General features: G+C 45.5%; 11 non-coding genes across 11 annotated transcripts; all 11 read left to right on the forward strand.

The window, feature by feature from the left end:
- Window positions 1-10855: 10855 nt before the first annotated feature.
- Window positions 10856-10974, forward strand: LOC122724205. The gene has a single exon (XR_006351474.1). It is a non-coding gene; the product is annotated as a 5S ribosomal RNA (ribosomal RNA).
- A 385-nt stretch (window positions 10975-11359) lies between these two features.
- LOC122724241 lies at window positions 11360-11478 on the forward strand. Its single transcript, XR_006351509.1, has one exon. It is a non-coding gene; the product is annotated as a 5S ribosomal RNA (ribosomal RNA).
- A 393-nt stretch (window positions 11479-11871) lies between these two features.
- Window positions 11872-11990, forward strand: LOC122724215. Its single transcript, XR_006351484.1, has one exon. It is a non-coding gene; the product is annotated as a 5S ribosomal RNA (ribosomal RNA).
- Window positions 11991-12374: 384 nt separating this feature from the next.
- Window positions 12375-12493, forward strand: LOC122724221. The gene has a single exon (XR_006351490.1). It is a non-coding gene; the product is annotated as a 5S ribosomal RNA (ribosomal RNA).
- A 384-nt stretch (window positions 12494-12877) lies between these two features.
- On the forward strand, window positions 12878-12996 carry LOC122724223. The gene has a single exon (XR_006351492.1). It is a non-coding gene; the product is annotated as a 5S ribosomal RNA (ribosomal RNA).
- A 385-nt stretch (window positions 12997-13381) lies between these two features.
- On the forward strand, window positions 13382-13499 carry LOC122724233. Its single transcript, XR_006351502.1, has one exon. It is a non-coding gene; the product is annotated as a 5S ribosomal RNA (ribosomal RNA).
- A 385-nt stretch (window positions 13500-13884) lies between these two features.
- LOC122724240 lies at window positions 13885-14003 on the forward strand. Its single transcript, XR_006351508.1, has one exon. It is a non-coding gene; the product is annotated as a 5S ribosomal RNA (ribosomal RNA).
- A 384-nt stretch (window positions 14004-14387) lies between these two features.
- Window positions 14388-14506, forward strand: LOC122724198. Its single transcript, XR_006351467.1, has one exon. It is a non-coding gene; the product is annotated as a 5S ribosomal RNA (ribosomal RNA).
- Window positions 14507-14890: 384 nt separating this feature from the next.
- LOC122724213 lies at window positions 14891-15009 on the forward strand. Its single transcript, XR_006351482.1, has one exon. It is a non-coding gene; the product is annotated as a 5S ribosomal RNA (ribosomal RNA).
- Window positions 15010-15393: 384 nt separating this feature from the next.
- Window positions 15394-15512, forward strand: LOC122724200. Its single transcript, XR_006351469.1, has one exon. It is a non-coding gene; the product is annotated as a 5S ribosomal RNA (ribosomal RNA).
- Window positions 15513-15918: 406 nt separating this feature from the next.
- Window positions 15919-16037, forward strand: LOC122724244. Its single transcript, XR_006351512.1, has one exon. It is a non-coding gene; the product is annotated as a 5S ribosomal RNA (ribosomal RNA).
- The last annotated feature ends 10168 nt before the right edge of the window (window positions 16038-26205 follow it).

The raw sequence follows: 26205 nt of genomic DNA on the forward strand, positions 1-26205 counted from the left end.
TATGGATCCAAACCCAATCACCTGGTTTGAATACAACTTTCTTGCGACCCTTATTGGCCTGTTTCTCATATATGCTGTTACGCTTCTCAATATGCTCACGCGCTTTCACGTGTATTGATTTAACCATTTCAGCCTTCGCTTTTCCATCTAAATTAGACAACTCGTTCAAAGGTAAAGGCATTAAATCTAGTACAGTTAATGGATTAAAACCATACACAACCTCAAAAGGTGAATAACCAGTAGAAGAATGGACTGCTCGATTATAAGCAAATTCAACATATGGCAAACATTCTTCCCAAGTTTTCAAGTTCCTACCCACAATAGCACGAAGCATAGTTCCTAAAGTCCTATTAACAACTTCAGTTTGGCCATCTGTTTGTGGATGACAAGTAGTAGAAAATAAAAGTTTAGTACCCAATTTCCCCCACAAAACACGCCAGAAATGACTAAGGAACTTAGAATCTCTATCAGAAACAATAGTCCTAGGTATACCATGCAAACGGACTACTTCCCTGAAAAACAAATCAGCTATGTTCGTTGCATCATCAGTTTTATGACATGGAATAAAATGTGCCATCTTGCTAAAGCGATCTACAACAACAAACACTGAATCTCTACCTCTTTTTGTCCTAGGTAAACCTATCACAAAATCCATAGATATATCAGTCCAAGGTTCAGTAGGTACAGGCAAAGGAGTATACAACCCATGTGGCAAGGACTTAGATTTAGCCTGTTTACATGCAAAGCATTGAGCACAAATTTTCTCTACATATTTTCGCATGTTAGGCCAATAAAAGTGTTCATTCAACATGTCTAAAGTCTTTTGCACACCAAAATGTCCCATTAATCCTCCTGAATGTGATTCTCTAACAAGCAACTCACGCACTGAACAATTAGGTATGCATATTTGTTTCCCCCTAAAAAGAAACCCATCATGCAAATAAAACTTTTTAAATGCCCCATGTTCACATGCCTTAAATACATCAGAAAAATCAGTATCATTCTCATACATATCTTTCAAATGCTCAAATCCTAACAACTTAGAACTAAGCATGGAAGTCAATGCATAACGTCTAGATAATGCATCAGCAATCACATTCTCTTTACCTTGCTTGTATTTAATCACATAAGGAAAGATTTCGAGATATTCAACCCACTTACCATGCCGCTTGTTCAACTTCCCTTGTCCCTTCAAGTGTTTGAGAGACTGATGGTCGGTATGAATCACAAACTCATTAGGCAGCAAGTAGTGTTCCCAAACTTCAAGAGCCCTAATCAGTGCATAGAACTCTTTGTCATAGGTGGAATAGTTCAATTGTGCGCCACCTAACTTCTCACTAAAATATGCTATGGGTCGGCCTTCCTGCATAAGAACAGCACCAATACCAATCCCAGAAGCATCACATTCAATTTCAAAGGTTTTAGAAAAATCAGGTAACCTTAAAACAGGAGCGGTAGTAAGTTTTTCTTTCAATGTGTTAAATGCAAGTTCCTGTTCTTTACCCCACTTAAACCCAACAGCCTTTTTAATAATCTCATTTAGAGGTGCAGCAATAGTGCTGAAATCTCTAACAAACCTCCTATAGAAACTTGCTAATCCATGAAAGGATCTCACCTCATTAGCATTCTTAGGTGTAGGCCATTCTTGGATAGCCTTAACATTTTCAGTATCTACCTCAACTCCACATGAACTAATAACAAATCCTAGGAATATGACACTATCAGTACAAAATGTGCATTTCTTAAGATTAGCATACAGTTCATGTTCACGCAACTTCTGTAAAATAAGTTCAACATGCCTAATGTGGTCATCCATGTTTCGGCTATAAATCAATATATCATCAAAATACACAACCACAAACTTACCTAGGTAATCACGCAAAATATGGTTCATCAATCTCATAAATGTGCTAGGTGCATTAGTTAAGCCAAAAGGCATGACTAACCATTCATATAAACCATATTTTGTCTTAAAGGCAGTTTTCCACTCATCACCTAACTTCATCCTAATTTGATGATAACTGCTTTTCAAATCAATTTTTGTAAAGAAAATAGCACCACATAATTCTTCAAGCATATCATCTAATCTAGGAATAGGATGGCGATACTTTACAGTGATTTTGTTGATCGCACGACAATCAACACACATGCGCATTGTTCCATCTTTCTTTGGAACCAACAAAACAGGTACTGCGCATGGACTAAGGCTCTCCCTGATATGTCCCTTAGCTAGCAACTCATCAACTTGCTTTTGCAATTCCTTCGTCTCCTCAGGATTGCTACGGTAAGCTGGACGGTTTGGAATCTGAGCTCCAGGAACAAAATCGATTTGATGTTCTATTCCCCTAATGGGTGGCAACCCAGATGGCACCTCCTCAGGAAATACATCCGCAAACTCCTGCAATAACTTAGAAAAAGAACTAGGCAATTCAACAGTAGGGTTAGTCTCAATCATAAAATTGGAACTAAAACGCAATATAATCAAAGCTCTCTTCCCTAAGTATGCTTTCTTCAGCTCTCTCTCTTTACAATAAAAGGAAGACTTGCTGAATTCTTCACTCTTCTCACTCAGCTCTCCTTTTACCTCCACACTCACTAACGTTTTCTCTCCTGCACATCTCTCATTTTTATCCTTTCCCGTGCAGTCACTCTCCTTTGGGCCATTCGAAACTTTCATTTTACTGCTGGCCTCTTTTCCCTCATTCTTTTTACTTGTCTCACCTCGCTTACCCAATTTAGCAGATTGTTGTAATTTCACTTGATCTGCATATACATCTTTAGGAGATAATGGTACAAGTATATGTTTTACACCGAGGAACGTAAAAGAAAACCTATTACTATACCCATCATGAATGACACGCCTATCAAATTGCCATGGTCTACCTAACAAAATATGTCCAGCCTGCATGGGTACAATATCACAAGTAACCTCATCTACATATTTGCCAATAGAAAATGACACTTTACATTGCTTGGTTACCTTTACCTCGCCGCTATCATTCAACCACTGAAGTCTGTAAGGATTAGGGTGTTTAATAGTTTCTAGTCCTAATTTATCAACTAAAATAGTACTAGCACAATTAACTTGACTACCTGAATCTATTATCATGCTACAGACTTTACCACCAACCAAACAACGAGTGTGAAAGATGTTTTCACGCTGTTCAAGTCCCTCTTCTTTAATAGAAACAATTAAAGTACACAATATCACTAAGGACTCTCCTTGAACAGGATACTCTTCTATCTCTACATCAGAACAATCTTCTAAAGGTGGTACTTCATCAGAATCAGAATCACTTTCGGAGACTATCTCATCTCCCCTCACTATCATAGCACGTTTATTAGCACACTCATTGGCATAATGCCCACGCCCTTTACATTTAAAGCACTGAATATCTCTAGTTCTATTTGATTTAGGGGCTGATTCATTTTTACCATGAGAGTTGGATGTTTCTTTGGAAGGTAACATGCCTTTTTGAGTTGAAGACTTTTCAAACCTTTTAGGATCAGGCTTGGTGTTCCATTTGGAACCCCATTTGCTGTTGGAGTTTTGAGCAGCCCTGTTGCTCCCCCATCTATTTCGACCTCTTTGTCTTTCCACCTTAATTGCAATGTTCACCAAGTCTTCCAAATCAACATATGGTTGCAAATCAACCACATCAGCAATCTCCTTGTTAAGACCACCAAAGAAACGAGCCATAGTCTAGTCTTCCTCCTCCACTATGTTTGTTTTGATCAGGAGCAACTCCATCTCCTTATAATACTCATCAACAGATTTTGATCCTTGGATTAGTCTTTGCAACTGATGATGGAGATCTCTATGGTAATAAGTAGGCACATATTTCATCCTCATTATTCGCTTCATCTCATCCCAACTAGCAATGGGTAACTCTCCATTCCTTCTCCTAGATTTCACAATCTCATCCCATTATATTAGTGCATAATCTGAAAACTCAAGGGCAGCAAGTTTTACCTTTTTATCATCGGAATAGTTTTGACAGTTAAAAACCATCTCCACTTTACGCTCCCACTCTAAATAGGCATCAACATCAGCCTTACCATTGAAGCTTGGAATCTTCATCTTTATGGAGTTCATACTGTTATCTACATATGGTACACGATCATTGAACCTTCTGGCTCAGACAGGGGCTGATTGTGCCTCATTTTCCTCTTCATAGGATGGATCGTGTGTATCATCATCCCTCTAAATGCACTTGCCCTTTGAAGATCTAAGGTTGTCCTCAAGGTTATCCATTCTCGAATTTAGCTTCTGAAAGCTATCCATGAAAGCTTTATATATATCTTTAAGATCAAATGTAGGGTCAGAAGTATCACCAGTATTATGCCCAGACATTATAGAAAAAAAATTCACAATTCTCCTAACTCACGTGTTTAATTTTCAAGCACTCACTTGGTATCTCAAAAGTGCACTTCAGAATAAAGACTCAATAAGCCAAGCTTGTATGATTCAAATAATAAGGAAAGCAAGGAAAGACCTAAGAAGAAAAGATAGGAAACAACACTAGATGCAAACTGACCAAAATGAACAAATAGATTGATTTAGCACACAAAAGTTAAATTTCGTGTACTAAGTGTAATTAGATGTTCAACAATGTGCAATTTGTCAAACTAAATGTAAGGAACCAACAGACAGAAAGACACCAAATTGACAAACTAAGAATCAAAAATTGACAAGACGGATGTGCTTAACACGAAGTTTTCCCTAAGCATGCAATCCTAGGTTAACTGATATTAATATTGACTCAACAAAATTAATTCAAAGCAAGCAAACAAAATAGACACTTAAAACAGCAAGTATTAAGTACAACTGTTTTGTGAAAATACTACCCAAATTTGTCCTAAACCTACCCCAAACATGTATTTCGAATTCCAAGTCCAGAAATATGTTCAAGGTATATGAAATATGATTTATATCAGTAGATATCAATCAGAATGAAGTTTGAACAAATGAACCAAAGTGGCAGAAATTCTTTTTTTTTCCTTTTTTTTTTCTTCTTGTTTTGATTTTTTTTTTATATGGACAGAAGTAAAACACTGGAAATACTATTCTAAGAGTATTAGAATAACAGCATATGAATTAGGGCAGAAAGCATAAACCAAATCACTAAAGATAGTAATTCAGCCTAAACAAGAATTTAGGGTAAAATTTGATTTGAACAACAACCAAACAATGTATTCGGCTCTAATAGGTATCCCAAACCAGATTTCCAAAGTGATATATTCAGCCAATAATGGACAAAATTGAATGCAAAGACGCAAAGGATAGTTAAGAAATTATTACTAAGCCTAGCTCTGATACCAATTGATGCGGAACCCCAGCCTATTAGAGACTGAAACGACACATACCCTAGTAAAAAGAACTTAATTCAGAAAATAATTCCCCGATCTAAAGCACCCTTAATTAACATGCAATTAAGAACACTTATAATGGATTGATTTTAAGAGCAGCAAGAATAAGAAACATACAAGTTAGTATCAAACCTTATTCGTGATGCAATGTCAAGAACCAAGATCTCTCTTAAGCTCTCAAAGAAGAATCGCATAAAGCAATTGTATTGAATAATTGATAATCTGTGTCTACAATAGAAAAAGAGATGCTTTATATAGCCTAAATTAAGACCCATGATCTTTGCCACTTCCCACTACTATACATGGACCCATGATCTTTGCCACTTCCCACAACTATGCATGGACCCATGATCTATGCCACTATCCACTACTAGATAACTACCCACTACCAAATAACTACCAACTACTAAATGATTACCCACTATAAATACAAAATTTGATTTGTCAATAAGGACACATTTGGCCTAATTGACTTGGAATGACCAGATTGTTTTTCAACTTCAAAATGAACTTGCAAAGCTTCAACATATTCCTTCATGAATCCTTGAACTGCTTCCTTCAACCTCTTGGATCTCAGCCTTGTAATTGGTCCTTGAGGCAATGCTAGCTCATCATTTTTGGTGTATGTTGGTCGTGCTTACATCACCCCGTACCTGGAATATCTGGAAAAAGGAAAGCTCCCTGAAGACAAGGATGAAGCAAGAAAGATAGCAGCTCGTGCTGCTAATTACCAAGCAGTAAGAGGGACCTTGTACAGAAGGGGGAAGTCCAGCCCATGGCTCCGGTGTGTGAGCCCGGAGGAGGCAATAAAAGTGATGGAAGAAATACACAGGGGATTGTGTGGAACTCACGAAGGCGCAGGAACACTGGCCAATAAAATATTCAGGCAAGGATACTACTGGCCCACTGTTAAAAAAGAGACAGAAGAGTTCGTCCGGAAATGTGATGTATGTCAGAGGTTTGCCAACGCCATCAATGTCCCTGCTACTCCGCAATCTAGCATATCCAGCCCGTGGCCATTCTCACAATGGGGAATAGACATCCTGGGACCTTTTCCAAAAACCATAGGGCAGAAAAAGTTTGTAGTAGTGGCTGTGGAATATTTCTCAAAATTGCCGGAGGCGGAGGCAATTCCCACAATTACAGCTCGCCAAATGATAGATTTTGTATGGGGGCACATCATCTGCAGATTTGGCATACCCAGGGTGACGCGGAACCCTATGGCACAAGCCTCAAACTCACACGCACAAGTAGATACGGAATCCAAAGATCTGATAAACCCACCTCCTATGGCACCCCAAACTTAGAGAAGCTGAAACACCAATGATCGAAGGATTTAGATGAGAATCCGACAAACGCCACAACGAATAGTTGATAAGTTAGCCAAGATTCCTGGTGCAATTGATGAAAGCAAATCCTCACTCTCACTCAAAGCAATACACGCCAAAGGCATGAAAGAAATTCTGAAAAGTTTGATTCAAAGCTGCCTCTTACAATTGTTTCCTATCCTTATATAGTAAGGAGAAAAACAAATAAAACCCTAAGACACTCTTCTTGGACTTGACTTAAACACATAAGGCCCAAACCCAATCACACACTAAAATAACACATAAGTATTAAAACATAAGCCCAAAACATGGCCCAACACTCTAAAACTTAAAAGATAAAGTATGGCCAGAATACAAGCCCAAATAAAACTAAACTAAAACAAGTGTTGAATAATAAAAATATAGCAAGCCCATCATAACAAAGCTGAATCTTCACAAAAGTCTTACTTGATCTTCACTTTAGGCTTCCCTTTGTGTAGTTTTAGCCGATAGGTTTGATTAGGCTCCCTAAGCCTATGATTGCAAGTGTTGCACCAAATCTGTCCCATATGAGTTGAAGCATGCCCCAAATATATATGGATCATATGAATATGATTTTGAACTCCTTTTAGATCCATTTGAATGACGTAAGTTTGCTCCACACCATTGTTAGAAATTTGCCCTATTGGATCCGTATCATTCTCTCCTTCTTTAGAAAAGATTCGTCCTCGAATCTTGCTGATATTTATGTCAAAAAGAGAAGCTTTAGGAACCCATGTATCTTCAAAGACCTCCTTTTGAATAGGTGGAAATAGGATAAAACTTTTGTCATGAATGTTTTCATCAACAACCTGCACATCAAGAAGAAATGAACTAGGCATAAAAATATTAGTCACAGAAAGATCCAGTGGATGTGACCCATTCTCCTCTACAACTTCCAAAACAGTATCATTCGCCTCCTCCACCTCATCAATCACGTGCTTCCCATGTCCCTCATCATTCACAACCTCTTCTATAAGTTCATTGATGGAATTCTCAACAACAACAATATAAGATTCATGTATTACAACTTCCTCTTCAATTTCAATCTCTATGGAAGTTGAGATTGGAACTTTAGCCTCTTCTTTCTCCTTTTCTTTCTCCACCTTCCCTCCTTGAACTAGTCTTGATTCTTTTCCAGCCTCTTTACCCTCAAACTCACTCTTTTCTCTCATCTTTTCCGCAGAATTCAAGCTCTCACTCCCCTTTGTGGCCAAGGCCGAAGCCTCCCTCTCCCTCTCCAGCATCTTTATTTGATCAACATATACCTCTTGAGGTGATAAAGGAGCGAGTATAAGCTTCTGTCCTTCATGAGTGAAGGAGTACTTGTTATTGAACCCATCATGTTGCACCTTTCTATCATGTTGCCACGGCCTACCCAACAACATATGGCTTGCCTGCATAGGTACCACATCACACAAGATCTCATCCTTGTACCTACCATAGAAAATGGTATAACCACCTGGCGTGTAACCCTAACCTCACCACAATCATTCAACCATTGCAACCTGTATGGCTTAGGGTGTTCAATAGAAGCCAAGCCCAATTTCTCCACCATATACACACTTACCACATTTGTGCAACTACCTCCATCAATAATGAGAGTACACACTTTACCATTAACCAAACACCTAGTGTGAAATATGTTTTCCCGTTGTTCTAGGCTTTCTTTCTTAACCTGCATATTCAGAGCACGCCTAGCAACAAGCATCTCATAATGTGCAGCAAGCAACACATTATTAACCAACACATCCGAATCATCACAGGCATTATTGTAATTAAGAGTTCTTTGAGGTATTCTTGTAGAAGTGGAAGCTTGTGAGACATTCAAACCCTCCATAGATTCAGTTAACCTCTCAAGAGTCTTATTGAGCCTTTGTAACTCACCACTGACTGACTTCTTAAAGAGCTTATAATCGTTACCCATATTCGATTCACTTCCATCAGTACTATCCACCACATTCTTGTCTTTACTCATCCTACCATAAATCAACAAAGAACAAAAAGAACTAGCAAATATTGTGTTAAAAAAGAAAGTACTCAAGTGTTTGCACTCTTACCATTCTTTTGCTGATTCTTCAATTGCACTTCAGAAACTAAGGTCAACCAACTAACCACGAGGTGCGTTTAATGAAATAAAGAAGAAAACCTAAAGAAAGAAGGAAGGGCGCAAAAACTAGAAAGAAGACACTGACAATTTGAAAAGTAACACACGAACTAGGTTGTGTGCGACTTGAAAATATCACCTAGAGTATAGAAACAATCAAACAATACTCCAGCAATGTCAAGGAAGCAAAAGCAAGCTTAAACCAAAAAAGAAACTTTGAATTCAAATAAAAACGAATCTGGACAAAAGTTTGAATTTAATTCGCTTCAACGCAAATCAAATACGGATCTATTTAAATCTACCCAAAAAGGCAAGTATCAAAACATTACAAATAGACTAAAAAATAATATATCTCACTCAGTGTAGTAGCATCATGGACGAAAATGGGCATTAAAAGATGGATTTGACACCAAATCAATTTAGATGCAGTTGCCTTAAATGTGCACCTTAAGAAATAGGCAGAATTTCTTTTATCTCCTAATCTAGATTCGACCAAATTCAAAATTCAAATTGATTCCCATAAATTACTGCAATTAATTGAGATAGGTAAGGCAATATAGATGAAAAAGGAAGCATATCACAATTTCGGCCAGATCAACGTAAATAAGGCAAAGGCGATTTTTTTATTATTTTTTTTGGATTTCGAATTTGTTTTTTTTTTTTTATGATTAATAATCAAGAAGGTGCAGCCATGGACACACAAGCTTTCACCGAAAACAACAAGAAAGAAAATGAAAACTCAAAAACCCTAGATCCTAAGATAAATAAGAATTTACCTCACTTTGGCTCTGATACCAACTGACGCGGAACCCTATGGCACAAGCCTCAAACTCACACGCACAAGTAGATACGGAATCCAAAGATCTGATAAACCCACCTCCTATGGCACCCCAAACTTAGAGAAGCTGAAACACCAATGATCGAAGGATTTAGATGAGAATCCGACAAACGCCACAACGAATAGTTGATAAGTTAGCCAAGATTCCTGGTGCAATTGATGAAAGCAAATCCTCACTCTCACTCAATGCAATACACGCCAAAGGCAGGAAAGAAATTCTGAAAAGTTTGATTAAAAGCTTCCTCTTACAATTGCTTCCTATCCTTATATAGTAAGGAGAAAAACAAATAAAACCCTAAGACACTCTTCTTGGACTTGACTTAAACACATAAGACCCAAACCCAATCACACACTAAAATAACACATAAGTATTAAAACATAAGCCCAAAACATGGCCCAACACTCTAAAACTTAAAAGATAAAGTATGGCCAGAATACAAGCCCAAATAAAACTAAACTAAAACAAGTGTTGAATAATAAAAATATAGCAAGCCCATCATAACAAAGCTGAATCTTCACAAAAGTCTTACTTGATCTTCACTTTAGGCTTCCCTTTGTGTAGTTTTAGCCAATAGGTTTGATTAGGCTCCCTAAGCCTATGATTGCAAGTGTTGCACCAAATCTGTCCCATATGAGTTGAAGCATGCCCCAAATATATATGGATCATATGAATATGATTTTGAACTCCTTTTAGATCCATTTGAATGACGTAAGTTTGCTCCACACCATTGTTAGAAATTTGCCCTATTGGATCCGTATCAGCAATACTAAGATGGGTGACCTCTTGGGAAGTCCTCGTGTTGCACCCCTTTTCTCTTTCTTTTCCTCCGCAGCGCTCCTCGCCGCCGGCGGTGCCATTTCGGGTTTTTATTTTCTCGCTCTGTATCGCTATCGATTTAGATACATGTGCATGTCGAAAAGTTAAATGGGAATGAAAAAAGAAAAATGAAGATCGCCGAAAGCGGGGGAACGAGCAAGAAGATAGGGCCACGAGACGGAAAGACAGGCGGGGGAGGGAGTCCCGCAGCGACGGAGCAGCGCGGGGAGGGGAGAAGGAACCAGGACGGGAGGCGAAGAGGGGGCAGGGGGAAGGCACGGTACGGGACGCGGGGCCCACGCGCCGGATGGAGAGGGGAGGGGCGCCGCGCGGAGGTGGGGGAAAGGTATGTGTGATTTGATGGCGAGGGACACAACGGGTGCGATCATACCAGCAGTAATGCACCGGATCCCATCAGAACTCCGAAGTTAAACGTGCTTGGGCGAGAGCAGTACTAAGATGGGTGACCTCTTGGGAAGTCCTCGTGTTGCACCCCTTTTCTTTTTCTTTTCCTCCGCAGCGCTCCTCGCTGCCGGCGGTGCCATTTCGGGTTTTTATTTTCTCGCTCTGTATCGCTATCGATTTAGATACATGTGCATGTCGAAAAGTTAAATGGGAATGAAAAAAGAAAAATGAAGATCGCCGAAAGCGGGGGAACGAGCAAGAAGATAGGGCCACGAGACGGAAAGACAGGCGGGGGAGGGAGTCCCGAAGCGACGGAGCAGCGCGGGGAGGGGAGAAGGAACCGGGACGGGAGGCGAAGAGGGGGCAGGGGGAAGGCATGGTACGGGACGCGGGGCCCAGGCGCCGGATGGACAGGGGAGGGGCACCGCGTGGAGGTGGGGGAAAGGTATGTGTGATTTGATGGCGAGGGACACAACGGGTGCGATCATACCAGCACTAATGCACCGGATCCCATCAGAACTCCGAAGTTAAACGTGCTTAGGCCAGAGCAGTACTAAGATGGGTGACCTCTTGGGAAATCCTCGTGTTGCACCACTTTTATTTTTCTTTTCCGCCGCATCCTCCTCAGCGCTCCTTACCGTCGGCGGTGCCATTTCGGGTTTTTATTTTCTAGCTCTGTATCGCTATCGATTTAGATACATGTGCATGTCGAAAAGTCAAATGGGAATGAAAAAAGAAAAATGAAGATCGCCAAAGCGGGGGAACGAGCAAGAAGATAGGGCCACGAGACGGAAAGACAGGCGGGGGAGGGAGTCCAGCAGCGACGGAGCAGCGCGGGGAGGGGAGAAGGAACCGGGACGGGAGGCGATGACGGGGCAGGGGGAAGGCACGGTACGGGACGCGGGGCCCACGCGCCGGATGGAGAGGGGAGGGGCGCCGCGCGGAGGTAGGGGAAAGGTATGTGTGATTTGATGGCGAGGGACACAACGGGTGCGATCATACCAGCAGTAATGCACCGGATCCCATCAGAACTCCGAAGTTAAACGTGCTTGGGCGAGAGCAGTACTAAGATGGGTGACCTCTTAGGAAGTACTCGTGTTGCACCCCTTTTCTTTTTCTTTTCCTCCGCAGCGCTCCTCGCCGCCGGCGGTGCCATTTCGGATTTTTATTTTCTCGCTCTGTATCGCTATCGATTTAGATACATGTGCATGTCGAAAAGTTAAATGGGAATGAAAAAAGAAAAATGAAGATCGCCGAAAGCGGGGGAACGAGCAAGAAGATAGGGCCACGAGACGGAAGAGAGGCGGGGGAGGGAGTCCCGCAGCGACGGAGCAGCGCGAGGAGGGGAGAAGGAACCGGGACGGGAGGCGAAGAGGGGGCAGGGGGAAGGCACGGTACGGGACGCGGGGCCCACGCGCCGGATGGAGAGGGGAGGGGCGCCGCGCGGAGGTGGGGGAAAGGTATGTGTGATTTGATGGCGAGGGACACAACGGGTGCGATCATACCAGCACTAATGCATCGGATCCCATCAGAACTCGGAAGTTAAACGTGCTTGGGCGAGAGCAGTACTAAGATGGGTGACCTCTTGGGAAGTCCTCGTGTTGCACCCCTTTTCTTTTTCTTTTCCTCCGCAGCGCTCCTCGCCGCCGGCGGTGCCATTTTGGGTTTTTATTTTCTCGCTCTGTATCGCTATCGATTTAGATACATGTGCATGTCGAAAAGTTAAATGGGAATGAAAAAAGAAAAATCAAGATCGCCGAAAGCGGGGGAACGAGCAAGAAGATAGGGCCACGAGACGGAAAGACAAGCGGGGGAGGGAGTCCCGCAGCGACGGACAGCGCGGGGAGGGGAGAAGGAACCGGGACGGGAGGCGAAGAGAGGGCAGGGGGAAGGCACGGTACGGGACGCGGGGCCCACGCGCCGGATGGAGAGAGAAGGGGCGCCGCGCGGAGGTGGGGGAAAGGTATGTGTGATTTGATGGCCAGGGACACAACGGGTGCGATCATAGCAGCACTAATGCACCGGATCCCATCAGAACTCTGAAGTTAAACGTGCTTGGGCGAGAGCAGTACTAAGATGGGTGACCTCTTGGGAAGTCCTTGTGTTGCACCCCTTTTCTTTTTCTTTTCCTCCGCAGCGCTCCTCGCCGCCTGCGGTGCCATTTCGGGTTTTTATTTTCTCGCTCTGTATCGCTATCGATTTAGATACATGTGCATGTCGAAAAGTTAAATGGGAATGAAAAAAGAAAAATGAAGATCGCCGAAAGCGGGGGAACGAGCAAGAAGATAGGGCCACGAGACGGAAAGAGAGGCGGGGGAGGGAGTCCCGCAGCGACGGAGCAGCGCGGGGAGGGGAGAAGGAACCGGGACGGGAGGCGAAGAGGGGGCAGGGGGAAGGCACGGTACGGGACGCGGGGCCCACGCGCCGGATGGAGAGGGGAGGGGCGCTGCGCGGAGGTGGGGGAAAGGTATGTGTGATTTGATGGCGAGGGACACAACGGGTGCATCATACCAGCACTAATGCACCGGATCCCATCAGAACTCCGAAGTTAAACGTGCTTGGGCGAGAGCAGTACTAAGATGGTTGACCTCTTGGGAAGTCCTCGTGTTGCACCCCTTTTCTTTTTCTTTTCCTCCGCAGCGCTTTTCGCCGCCGGCGGTGCCATTTCGGCTTTTTATTTTCTCGCTCTGTATCGCTATTGATTTAGATACATGTGCATGTCGAAAAGTTAAATGGGAATGAAAAAAGAAAAATGAAGATCGCCGAAAGCGGGGGAACGAGCAAGAAGATAGGGCCACGAGACGGAAAGACAGGCGGGGGAGTGAGTCCCGCAGCGACGGAGCAGCGCGGGGTGGGGAGAAGGAACCGGGACGGGAGGCGAAGAGGGGGCAGGGGGAAGGCACGGTACGGGACGCGGGGCCCACGCGCCGGATGGAGAGGGGAGGGGCGTCGCGCGGAGGTGGGGGAAACGTATGTGTAATTTTATGGCGAGGGACACAACGGGTGCGATCATACCAGCACTAATGCATCGGATCCCATCAGAACTCGGAAGTTAAACGTGCTTGGGCGAGAGCAGTACTAAGATGGGTGACCTCTTGGGAAGTCCTCGTGTTGCACCAATTTTCTTTTTCTTTTCCTCCGCAGCGCTCCTCGCCGCCGGCGGTGCCATTTTGGGTTTTTATTTTCTCGCTCTGTATCGCTATCGATTTAGATACATGTGCATGTCGAAAAGTTAAATGGGAATGAAAAAAGAAAAATCAAGATCGCCGAAAGCGGGGGAACGAGCAAGAAGATAGGGCCACGAGACGGAAAGACAAGCGGGGGAGGGAGTCCCGCAACGACGGACAGCGCGGGGAGGGGAGAAGGAAACGGGACGGGAGGCGAAGAGAGGGCAGGGGGAAGGCACGGTACGGGACGCGGGGCCCACGCGCCGGATGGAGAGGGAAGGGGCGCCGCGCGGAGGTGGGGTAAAGGTATCTGTGATTTGATGGCGAGGGACACAGTGGGTGCGATCATACCAGCACTAATGCACCGGATCCCATTAGAACTCCGAAGTTAAACGTGCTTGGGCGAGAGCAGTACTAAGATGGGTGACCTCTTGGGAAGTTCTCGTGTTGCACTCTTTTTCTTTTTCTTTTCCTCCGCAGCGCTCCTCACCGCCGGCGGTGCCATTTCGGATTTTTATTTTCTCGCTCTGTATCGCTATCGATTTAGATACATATGCATGTCGAAAAGTTAAATGGGAATGAAAAAAGAAAAATGAAGATCGCCGAAAGCGGGGGAACGAGCAAGAAGATAGGGCCACGAGACGGAAAGACAGGCGGGAGAGGGAGTCCCGCAGCGACGGAGCACTGCGGGGAGGGGAGAAGGAACCGGGACGGGAGGCGAAGAGGGGCAGGGGGAAGGCACGGTACGGGACGCGGGGCCCACGCGCTGGATGGAGAGGGGAGGGGCGCCGCGCGGAGGTGGGGGAAAGGTATGTGTGATTTGATGGCGAGGGACACAACGGGTGCGATCATACCATCACTTTTGCACCGGATCCCATCAGAACTCCGAAGTTAAACGTGCTTGGGCGAGAGCAGTACTAAGATGGGTGACCTCTTGGGAAGTTCTCGTGTTGCACTCTTTTTCTTTTTCTTTTCCTCCGCAGCGCTCCTCACCGCCGGCGGTGCCATTTCGGATTTTTATTTTCTCGCTCTGTATCGCTATCGATTTAGATACATATGCATGTCGAAAAGTTAAATGGGAATGAAAAAAGAAAAATGAAGATCGCCGAAAGCGGGGGAACGAGCAAGAAGATAGGGCCACGAGACGGAAAGACAGGCGGGAGAGGGAGTCCCGCAGCGACGGAGCACTGCGGGGAGGGGAGAAGGAACCGGGACGGGAGGCGAAGAGGGGCAGGGGGAAGGCACGGTACGGGACGCGGGGCCCACGCGCCGGATGGAGAGGGGAGGGGCGCCGCGCGGAGGTGGGGGAAAGGTATGTGGGATTTGATGGCGAGGGACACAACGGGTGCGATCATACCAGCACTAATGCACCGGATCCCATCAGAACTTCGAAGTTAAACGTGCTTGGGCGAGAGCAGTACTAAGATGGGTGACCTCTTGGGAAGTCCTCGTGTTGCACCCCTTTTCTTTTTCTTTGCACCCCTTTTCTTTTTCTTTTCCTCCGCAGCGATCTTCGCCGCCGGCGGTGCCATTTTGGGTTTTTATTTTCTCGCTCTGTATCGCTATCGATTTAGATACATGTGCATGTCGAAAAGTTAAATGGGAATGAAAAAAGAAAAATGAAGATCGCCGAAAGCGGGGGAACGAGCAAGAAGATAGAGCCACGAGACGAAAAGACAGGCGGGGGAGGGAGTCCCGCAGCGACGGAGTACTGCGGGGAGGGGAGAAGGAACCGGGACGGGAGGCGAAGAGGGGGCAGGGGGAAGGCACGGTACGGGACGCGGGGCCCACGCGCCGGATGGAGAGGGGAGGGGCGCCGCGCGGAGGTGTGGGAAAGGTATGTGGGATTTGATGGCGAGGGACACAACGGGTGCGATCATACCAGCACTAATGCACCGGATCCCATCAGAACTCCGAAGTTAAACGTGCTTAGGCGAGAGCAGTACTAAGATGGGTGACCTTTTGGGATGTCCTCGTGTGGCACCCCTTTTCTTTTTCTTTTCCTCCGCAGCGCTCCTCGCCGCCGGCGATGCCATGTCGGGTTTTTATTTTCTCGCTCTGTATCGCTATCGATTTAGATACATGTTGATGATCTGAGATCCAATAGAATAGGGTTTTAGAAGGGTTTTGGTATAGAAGAATAAAGCTTTTTTTATTTTTCTCGAGGGGTATCCCTTTTATGTTTTCTGTTTGCTTGCTGATGATGTACTACGGCTCTCCTATGATAGGGCCACGCGTCTCTGCCATTCAGATATGGACGTACGAGGATATCAGGCGCCTGCTCCATGCGTAATGGCTTCTGATTCTTCCCCGTGCGTACGCTCAAGCGGATCTGCCAGGCTGTATGACGAGTCGCGTTCTGGATCCTGGGCTGGGCCGAGAACTGGGCTGGACGCGGAACCCAGGAGGAGAAAGAATCCGTGGGGAGGTTATACGGGCCGGGCCGATCTCGATTAGGAAGAATCTGGTGGAGTCCGGCCTCAGGGGTCTGAAGATCCGGGCCTGTTTTACTTGAGAGAGCCTGCGGGCCTTCCTTTCATGGGCCATGGCCTTAATCTAGGCCCAGGAGTGGGGGTAGGGAAATCCAGCGGTCATCAATTGCCCCTTCACCTTCTTGGCAGTTATTGCTCTAACTGCGAGGGGGTGAATATCGAGAACCATTATGACCGCGTCTGTTCGCGTACAAGTGCCTTTATAACTCCCTTTCATCCTTTTGTCATTCTGCATTTCTTGAATCCTATCTGCCTCTTTCCCTTTCTGGACTTTCCTTACCTTTCAGATATTCTGCTCTTCTTTACTTTCCCTGTCATCCTCGCCTGGACGTGCTTCTTTTTCCTTTTCCATGAATATCTTTTAAAGATCCTGACATTGTGGGCTTAGAATCTAGAGTTACTTTGCGCTAAGACTTCAGATTTCAAGTATATATCAGTGTTGACTCTTCTTCACTTCTAGGCCCTTTGTCGGAGAAAAAGAGTCTTTTCTTCTAGCGAGATTCTCCTGTTTTTTCCGCAGAGGATGTATTTGAAGTTTTCTTCAAACGGATTAAGGTGAGCCGGAGTCTTCATTGCTTTGCTGCCCCAGGGATTTGCTTTAACCTTGCTTTCATTATCCTGACTTCTCTGTTTGGAACTTTTTACAGTACCTGAGATAAAGATGGATCAGTCCAAAACTCTTGAAAATCTGATATTACCTCGAGGGAGTCTGAATGTTGTTTCTGAGGTCCTTCTGGCAGGGCGGTCGATGGGTGGAGTCATTTGGCAGGTCGTTGAAACTGTTTTACCCAGATCGTCTGGCTGGCCTCCTCCTCTGGTTGTTGTTCGAGCTCCAAAGAGGCTATGGGCTGTTGGAGGGTCTGCTTTGACTCTGCCTTCCTTCGAAAAGGAAATTTCCCCGATGTCCATGTTGTCTGCTTTTGATATAAATGGAAGTGGCGAAAATGATCAATTTATCGTCCCGTTTGGTGTGAAGTACCAGTATTATGAGAGACTGAGATCTGCTACACTCAGTCAAGCTTCCGGCGATGCCTTCGAATATATACTCTATGATCTTCCTAAAGCCGTAACTAGAAAACTTATGTTTTCAGGGTACATTCGAACAAGCTCAGATATTATATCATGTTCGTATGTACCATGAATCACATTTGGGCAACAGGGTGACGACCTATAGGGGAACAGTGAGAGATGCTTATGGGAATCAACTTGTTCAGTTCCCCTATAATAACGAGACAGATCTTGGCCTTCCTGCCAAATTTATTTTCCGAGCTACGAGAATTCCTCCGATCCGAAGACTAGGGTAATGGGGTAGGTGATAGTGATGTAAACGTAGACGATGTATCTGGTCATGTAAATCCTTTAAGGATAGCTTTTTGTTCTGTAATGTGGGTATTTGTAACGCGCTGTAATGAAACTTTCGTTTTTTCGTTCATATCCGAACTGTTCTTTATTATGCATGAGATGTTCTCTTTTCTTCGTGGTTTTCTCTGAGAAGTCTATGATATTGTTTTTTCCTTCTTACTTTTTAATTGATCCGACCTGGAATCCATTTAGCCCGTCCGAGTTTTTAGTTTACTCTTTCTGAGCTGTACCGACAGACCTGCGAGCTTGCTTTCGGTTTATTTTGTCCAAGCGAGACTAATCCGACCTCCGAGCTTTGCTTTTAACCAAAGGGTTGAGCTTCTGATCCATAACTTTCACTTCTGTTTTCGAGCTGGACTATCCGGCCTGTGAGCTCTGTCTGTGTTCAATGATCCGAGCTCTAAGTTTCCTTAGCTTTCGATTTTACTTTTTTCCGAGCTGAACTGACCGACCTATGAGCTTTGCTTTTAATTAATGGGTTTTCTGACCCATAACTTTATAAGATTCCGAGGTGTCTTCATCGCTTCGTTTTGGGCTCCTGGCCTTTGCTTAATGATGATCCTTCTTAGGTGATAGGCTGGTCTGACCTTTATCATGCTTTTCCCTGTTTGTCCCCTTGGGTCTTTCTGTGACTTACTCTTTTTCCTTAGTTTTTACTGCCTTAGTGGTGATGATGTGCATTTTACGTGTCAGGTCGTCCTGAGTGAGAGATTCAATTGGGGCTCGGTCTCAGGGTTTCGACAGTTTGGGTTTATCTTATGCAGATGGCGTGTGGGCCTTCGGCTGATGAGCTATTGTCATGGGCCTGGCCCTTTGTAGGGGTGGAGAAGCCCAGCGGTCATCTCCTCTCGCCGGTTATTATCTAACCGTTGAGAGGTTAAACTTCGAGAGCATTTAATGATCGCGCCGCTCCAAGACAAAACTGCTCAGAACAACGTTTCATCTCATTATTGCCTTTCTCTTCGAATTCTCCCTGTCTCCTGAAGGAACTCGCTCTTTTCTGCTCTCTGTTTTTCTGCAACTTCTTCTGTTTCTTCCATCTTATTGTGCTTTCAGGTACGCTTCTTTGCCCTTCCATGGAGAGTCCAAGGCTCCCGGATATCGCTAATCTTAGGTCGCATATCACTTCTTCTACCATAAATAAACATATTTCTCGGAGGTATCTAGATACTCCACTGTATCTTATTTGAGCGCCTTTCCAAAATGAGAGGATAATTCTTCCAAACCCTCCCCCCCCTGGTTTGATGGATCCCCAGAGGGGGCGTTGTATAATCTTTTTTCTCAAACAGAGGGATTTCGGTCTACCTTTTCCTTTTACTCCTTTTTTTATAGAGGTTTTCCAATACTTCGGAGTAACCCCCCGGATGTTATCCCCAAATTCCATTCTGTTCATGAGTTGTTTCGAATCCATCTGTCGAAGCTGGGGTTTTACACCCACGACCTGTCTGTTTGTCACTTTCTTCCGTCTCGTTAGGGCGGTGCAGAATTTCTACTATTTTTCCCCCCGTAGTGGGTTGTCTCTTTTCACGGGCTACAAGGATTCCATAAAGGGATGGGTTGAGAATTTCCTTGTGGCGGAGCTGAAATTAGAATCCGCCTTATCATGGGGAGTGGATCTAAGTTGGGAGGATGTTCCTCCGGGTTGCAATGACCTGCCCCGGCTGAGCCTTATTGAGCAGGTGGGATTGCTTCGACTGACTTCTGTTGAAAAGAAATATGACGTCGAGAAGTGTATGTTCGTGTCTAATCTTAGGGATATCCGGGACACGGGTATAGTGCCTCGTCCAATGACTGTTTCTTCGTTATAAATGATATTATAAAATGCGCTAATTCTTTATATTTTCGCGTTTTTGCAGCTTCTGTCATTGAAATGGAAGAGATCAGGCATCCAAAGAATTTAGTCCTGTCTCGGGATAATATGCATGCAATTTTTGATGCCCTTCGGGCTGGACGTTCTGTGCCTGAGGTCGCTGCAGAGGTGGCTCAAGTTACTTCTTCCAAGAAAGTTAGCCGACCTCCTACCAAGGCTTCCTCTCGAGATCCTATGCTGAGCTCTTGAGGCTCTAAGTCATCTCGGCCCTCTAGTCGTGGCAAGTCGGCCTTGACTATTAAGCCTATTGAAGAGTCTAAGTCAGCTCAAGGTTCTTCAGAGGGTGTGAAGGGAGTTTCTCTAGCCATTGTGGAGCAGACTCAGGTCGTTGAACAGGCACAGTTGGGTCTTGCTCGTTCTTCTGAAGAGGTGTCAGGGGGAAAACTTAAGTTCCCCATTACCGAGGATGAGGAGGCTCCTGGGAAGGGACGAGAGATCGTCCTTGTGGAGGATGACGTCTTGGAGGCGCCTGCCAAGGATGCCCCTGCCCCTGCGGGGGTCAGGTCTGAGTTTGGGGTCCCCGTAGGGAAAACCGGAGACAAGCGTCCAGCGCCTGATGGAACATCTGCCCCTCCTCCTATCCAGAAGAAGCCCAGGGTTTCCAAAGGATCTTCTCCTGCCCTTCCTCCTATTGGGAAAGGAAAAGATGTTCTACTTGTACCTCCTTTGTCTTCTACTGGCGACGACACTCCGAACGTAGCGGACATCACCTCTCAATCTCCGGCCACTGCCGTCGCCGAATTTCTTAGAGAACGGATGTTTGGCGGAACTACAGAGGCCTCGGATCCACGCCTGCTCGCCCTTACTGGTTTTTTAGCCAGTTCTACCAAGGAGCAAGCGTCCTTCCGATCCCGATCTCGTGAAGAGCTCGGGAGTACAATCAGGGAGATGCTTTTGATGGTAAATTACTTTTCTCTCTCTTTTGATCTTCTTTATTTCTTTCTTTTGACGGTTGTCCTCCCTTACTAGGTGACGGGTCTTTTTATGGAGGTGGACGCTCGCGACCACTCCCTCCGGGAGTCCGTGGATCGCCGGATTGAAGAGGCGCGCCTGGAGGAGAATATATCTGCCACCAATGATGCCAGGGGCAATCTTATAGCTGCCCGGGAACATTCCCAGTCCCTCCAGGCGGAATTGCACTCTGCGTTGGAGGCCCTTAAAAGAGCTGAAGACAAAGCGGCTGAGGCATCAGAGCACACCAAATCCCTAGAAGCTGAGTTATCTCGTACTCGCAGGGTTCTCCAGGAGTCTGATGAGAGGACAGCTGAGGTGGAAGTTCGTTGTGTGGAGGTTTTAAAGCAGCTGCCCTCTATGACAGCGGCTCTTCAGGAAAGAGATGAGGCTGTAAGTCGAAGGGATGAAGTCCAGTGCCAATATGAAGCCTTAAAGGCTGATTCTGAAGGACTTCAAGCTCGCCTGAATGAAGTGAATGCTCAGAAGGAGAGGGCCGTAGCTCGGGTGGAAGTCCTTGAGCAGGAGCTGAGCACGAGCTCTGAATGTATCAGAGTCCTGGCTTCGTCGGCGGAGGAGTCTCAACTTTGCCATCAACAGCTTAACCATGAAGTCAGGACTTTGGAACGTAAGTGTTCAGCCCTGCTCGAGGTGGTGAAGCATGCTGAAGGCAAGGTCCTGCTAGAACGCGAGAGGTGTCTAGCAGAATACCAGGAGTCGGAGGAGCTGAAAAGAAAGATTGAGCAGGCCTGTGAAGCTCACCTTCAGGACTACAAGGATTCTCCTGAGTTGAAGGCATTTGTAGCTGAGGCCTGTGAAACACATCTTGACGAATATTTAGCCTCTGCAGACATGAAAGCTACTGTTCTTTGGAAAGCCTTCCGCATGTATGTAACTGGTTACAATCGCGGTATAAGAGAGGCTAGGCATGCTCCTGATACTCCTTTGGCAAAGCTTCGTATGGCGGAAGTGGACTCTGATGGTGAGCCAGTGTTGTATGGAGAAGATGATTTCCCTATGCCTAGAGGGGACTGTCGTATTGGAGGCCCGTCAGCTGTATCTTCCGAAGAAGAACCCGAGCCGGAGGGGGAGGATGTGGAAGTCCTTGGGTCAGAGGGAGATGACCCTGATTCTGAGAAGGAGGACCCCCACCTAGGGTCAGAGATTGCCCCTGTTGTTAATGTTGAGGGGCCTGATCCAAAGGAGGCCGTGCTTCCTCCAAATGTAGTTGTAAATAAAGATAGGGTAGGCGAGGATGTTCTCACAGATGTAAGTCCTTTAAGGACTATTTTTCCTTCCACCTCGTCCGAAAAATAAATTGTAACAGCTATTTTAATGAAACTGTGATTCCTTTTTCCTTGAACTACTCTTGTTCTTCATATTTATCTCTGCTTTTCATACTTGTAATATTTACACTACATATTCTCATTCATAAGCTTTTTCCACACTGAATCAGTCTTAAGTTGTGAGCTCAGTTCTTAGCTAATTGTCCGAGAGATCAGGTCTCATATCTTTTAATGGCGACTAGCATGTCTGTTTTTCTGTTTTTAGCCCTTTCTTCTTGGTTGTGACTTCGGATGTCTGTTCCAGACAAACTGATTTGGGCTTTGAGTATAGCCTTTTTACCTTCATTTATCTGCCTGCTGGTTTCTTTGTTTATGAGCCTTTTTATAGAGGGAGCTCGGCTTTTTACCCGGCCTTTATACTTCGAGCGTTAGGGTACGGGACTATCCGAACTGGCAGCTCGGCCTTTTCTTCTTACCCAGGCTTTAAGTATTAGCAGTCATTTCGAGGTCGGCGTTTTTTGGCCGTTATGCCCCGAACCTCTTCAGGAGGTCAGAATCTGATTTTTCCCTGATAGCCTTGAGCCTTTCTTTTTTGTGAGGTTGGAACAGAATTTTTATAAGTTGTTCCTGCATATGATATGAGAAATTTTCACTTCGGGAGGTTTTTGGGACCTTCACCGACCGTTCTTGTTTTGTTTTTCCGTGAGTTCTTAGGGGATTCTGGCCTTGTTTGTTTACCCGGGAGTTCTTATGGGATCCCGGTCTTCATGTTCCGAGAGGTCCTTTAAGGTCCTCCCCGGCCATTTTTGTTCCAGGGTGACCTTGGGGCCCCGCCGGCTGCTTTTTGCTTCAGGAGATCTTACGGGATCCTGTACATTTTTTTGTATTTCCGGGATGACCTCGGGGCCTCGCCGGCTGCTGTCGTTCTAGGAGATCTTATGGGATTCTGGTCATTTGTATTTCCGGGACGACCTCGGGGCCTCGCCGGCTGTTTCTTGTTCCAGGAGATCTTACGGGATCCTGGTCATTTTTGTATTTCCGGGACGACCTCAGGGCCTCGCCGGCTGTTTTTGCGCCAGGAGATCTTATGGGATCCTGGTCTTTTTTGTATTTTCGGGACGACCTCGGGGCCTCGCGGGCTGTTTTTGCGCCAGGAGATCTTATGGGATCCTGGTCTTTTTGTATTTCCGGGGCGACCTCGGGGCCTCGCCGGCTGTTTTTGCGCCAGGAGATCTTATGGGATCCTGGTCTTTTTTGTATTTCCGGGACGACCTCGGGCCCTCGCCGGCTGTTTTTGCGCCAGGAGATCTTATGGGATCCTGGTCTTTTTTGTATTTCCGGGACGACCTCGGGGCCTCGCCGGCTGTTTTTGCGCCAAGAGATCTTATGGGATCCTGGTCTTTTTTGTTCCGGGGTGACCTCGGGGCCCCGCCGGCTGTTTGTGCTCGCCATTTGGTTTGTGGTGTCAGGAAATCTAGGGGATCCTGGACACCTACCTGTCTTTTTCATGGAGGAATGTTATTCATAAAGATAATCTCATTTGTGTAAAGAACTTGTTTCCTTCATATTTATCAGAATACAATGTTTTTCTTTACAATTATATCAGGGGAAATACCTCTTTAGGTGTTGAATATTCCAAGCGTGGGGCTCCTGGTTTCCTTGCATATCTTCAATCCGGTATACTCCTGGCCGGACTACTTTTGTTATCTTGAATGGGCCTTCCCAAGTCGGTGCTAGCTTACCAGCTGTCGCCCTTTTTCCTGTGGCTTCCAGGTTTCTTAAGGCCAGGTCTCCCTCTTTCAAGCTTCTTTCTCTGACCTTTTGGTTGTAGTATCGTGCTGCCCGTTGTTGATAGGCGGCAGTTCGGATTTGAGCTTCTTCCCTGATTTCCTCAAGGGCATCCAGGTTGCTTCTTAGCTTGTCATCGTTAGTGCTCTCGCTAGCAAATTGAACTCGATGAGTAGGAATCTGCAATTCAACTGGGACTACAGCCTCTGTACCATAGGCAAGTGCAAAGGGCGTTTCTTTAGTGGGTGTTCTAGGAGTGGTTCGGAGTGCCCACAGGATGCTGTTGAGTTCTTCTGCCCAATTTGTCTTTGCCCCGTCTAGTCGCTTCTTTAATCCTTGCAGGATGGCTCTGTTGGTGACCTCTGTTTGGTCGTTAGTTTGAGGATGAGCCACAGAGGAGAATTTATGCCAGATACCCATGTTCGTGGTGAAAGCTCTGAAGGTGCTGCAATCAAACTGTCTGCCATTATCTGAAATAAGCACTCTGGGTACGCCAAATCTGCAGATGATATGCCCCCACACAAAATCTATCATCTTGCAAGCTGTGATAGTGGCTATTGCTTCTGCCTCTGGCCATTTGGAGAAGTATTCTACAGCCACCACTACGAATTTCCTCTGCCCCATGGTTTTGGGGAAAGGTCCCAGGATGTCAATTCCCCATTGCGAGAAAGGCCATGGACTGGATATGCTAGCTTGAGGAGTGGCTGGGGTTTTGATGGCATTAGCAAATCTCTGGCATACGTCGCATCTTCGGACGAACTCTTCTGCTTCTTTTTTAACAGTGGGCCAATAATACCCTTACCTGAATACTTTATTAGCTAATGTCCCTCCTCCCTCGTGGGCTCCACAAATGCCCCTGTGTATTTCTTCCATCACCTTCGTAGCCTCTTCCGGGTTCACGCATCGGAGCCATGGACTGGACTTTCCCTTTCTGTATAAGGTCCCTCTTATCGCTTGGTAGTTAGCGGCACGAGCTGCTATCTTTTTGGCTTCATTTTTATCCTCGGGGAGTTTACCTTTCTCCAGGTACTCTAAGTAAGGAGTCATCCAAGTCGGGTTCTGTTCCACCTGCAATATTGTGTCAGTTTTATTAAAAGCAGGTGTATGGACCTGTTGTATGTACACTTCATCGGGAAGCTGTTCCAGTTCTTCCTTGGATAATCGGCTAAGCAGATCTGCTTCTTCATTTTCCTCTCGGGGTATTCTTTGAAACTTGATGGTTATTCCTCGACTGGTGAGCTCGGCTTCTAAAGTTTTTACTTTAGCCAGGTAACTTTGCATAAGGGGATCTCTAGCCTGATACATCCCTGTTACTTGGTTGATCACCAGCTGAGAATCGTTGTTCACCTCGAGATCAGTTACTCCCACTTCCAGTGCCACTAACATCCCATTTATCAGGGCTTCATATTCTGCCACATTATTCGAGGCTTTGAACTCTAGACGTAGGGCGTAACACACCTTAAAATCCTCTGGCCCCTTAAGTATTATTCCGGCACCACTGCCCTCAGTGCTTGATGCTCCGTCTACATACAGCTTCCAGTTAAATTCTGGATGAGGCTCCTCCTCACATTGCTGTCTTGCTATCCCTGAGGATGATCCTCCCTGCTCCTCATTGAATGAGCACTCTGCTATGAAGTCGGCCAAAGCTTGAGATTTTATAGTTGTCCTGGGTCGATATTCTAGACAGTAGGGGCTGATCTCTACGGACCAAGCCAACATCCGACCTGAAGTTTTCGGCCTGTGTAGAATCTTCTTTAAGGGCTGGTCTGTCATCACAACTCCTTGGTGGCCCTCCAAATAAACTTTGAATTTCCGAACTGCTAGCAATAGGGCGTAAGCCATTTTTTCAATGTTCGAGTATCTGACCTCAGTATCTCTAAGTACCTTGCTAACGTAAAAGACGGGTTTCTGCTCCCCCTCTTCCACCCTTACTAACACTGCGCTGACTGCTTGTTCCGAGGCCGCCAAGTATATCAAAAGTTCCTCTCCTTTTACCGGGCTGCTAAGTACATGGGGCGAGCTAAGATATTGCTTAAGCTCTGTGAAGGCTTTTTTGCAGTCTTCCGTCCATTCGAAGTTCGGTACCTTCCTCAACGTTTTGAAGAATGGTAAGCACTTTTCCGCCGATCTTGACATGAATCGGTTGAGCGCCACTACTCTCCCAGTTAGTCTCTGGACGTCCCTTACACAGGTCGGCTCTGGCATATTCAATATGGCTTCCACTTTCTCCGGGTTGGGCTCAATGCCTTTTCCGCTCACCATGAATCCCAAGAATTTTCCTCCTCTAATGAAGAAGGCACATTTTGCTGGGTTCAACTTCATTCTGTACTGATCTAAAACCCCGAATACCTCCTTCAAGTCTGCTATGTGTTGCTGGAAATTTGGGCTTTTGACCACCATATCATC

This window comes from Manihot esculenta, chromosome 7 (genome assembly GCF_001659605.2).
Source record: "Manihot esculenta cultivar AM560-2 chromosome 7, M.esculenta_v8, whole genome shotgun sequence".
Lineage (NCBI taxonomy): Eukaryota > Viridiplantae > Streptophyta > Magnoliopsida > Malpighiales > Euphorbiaceae > Manihot > Manihot esculenta.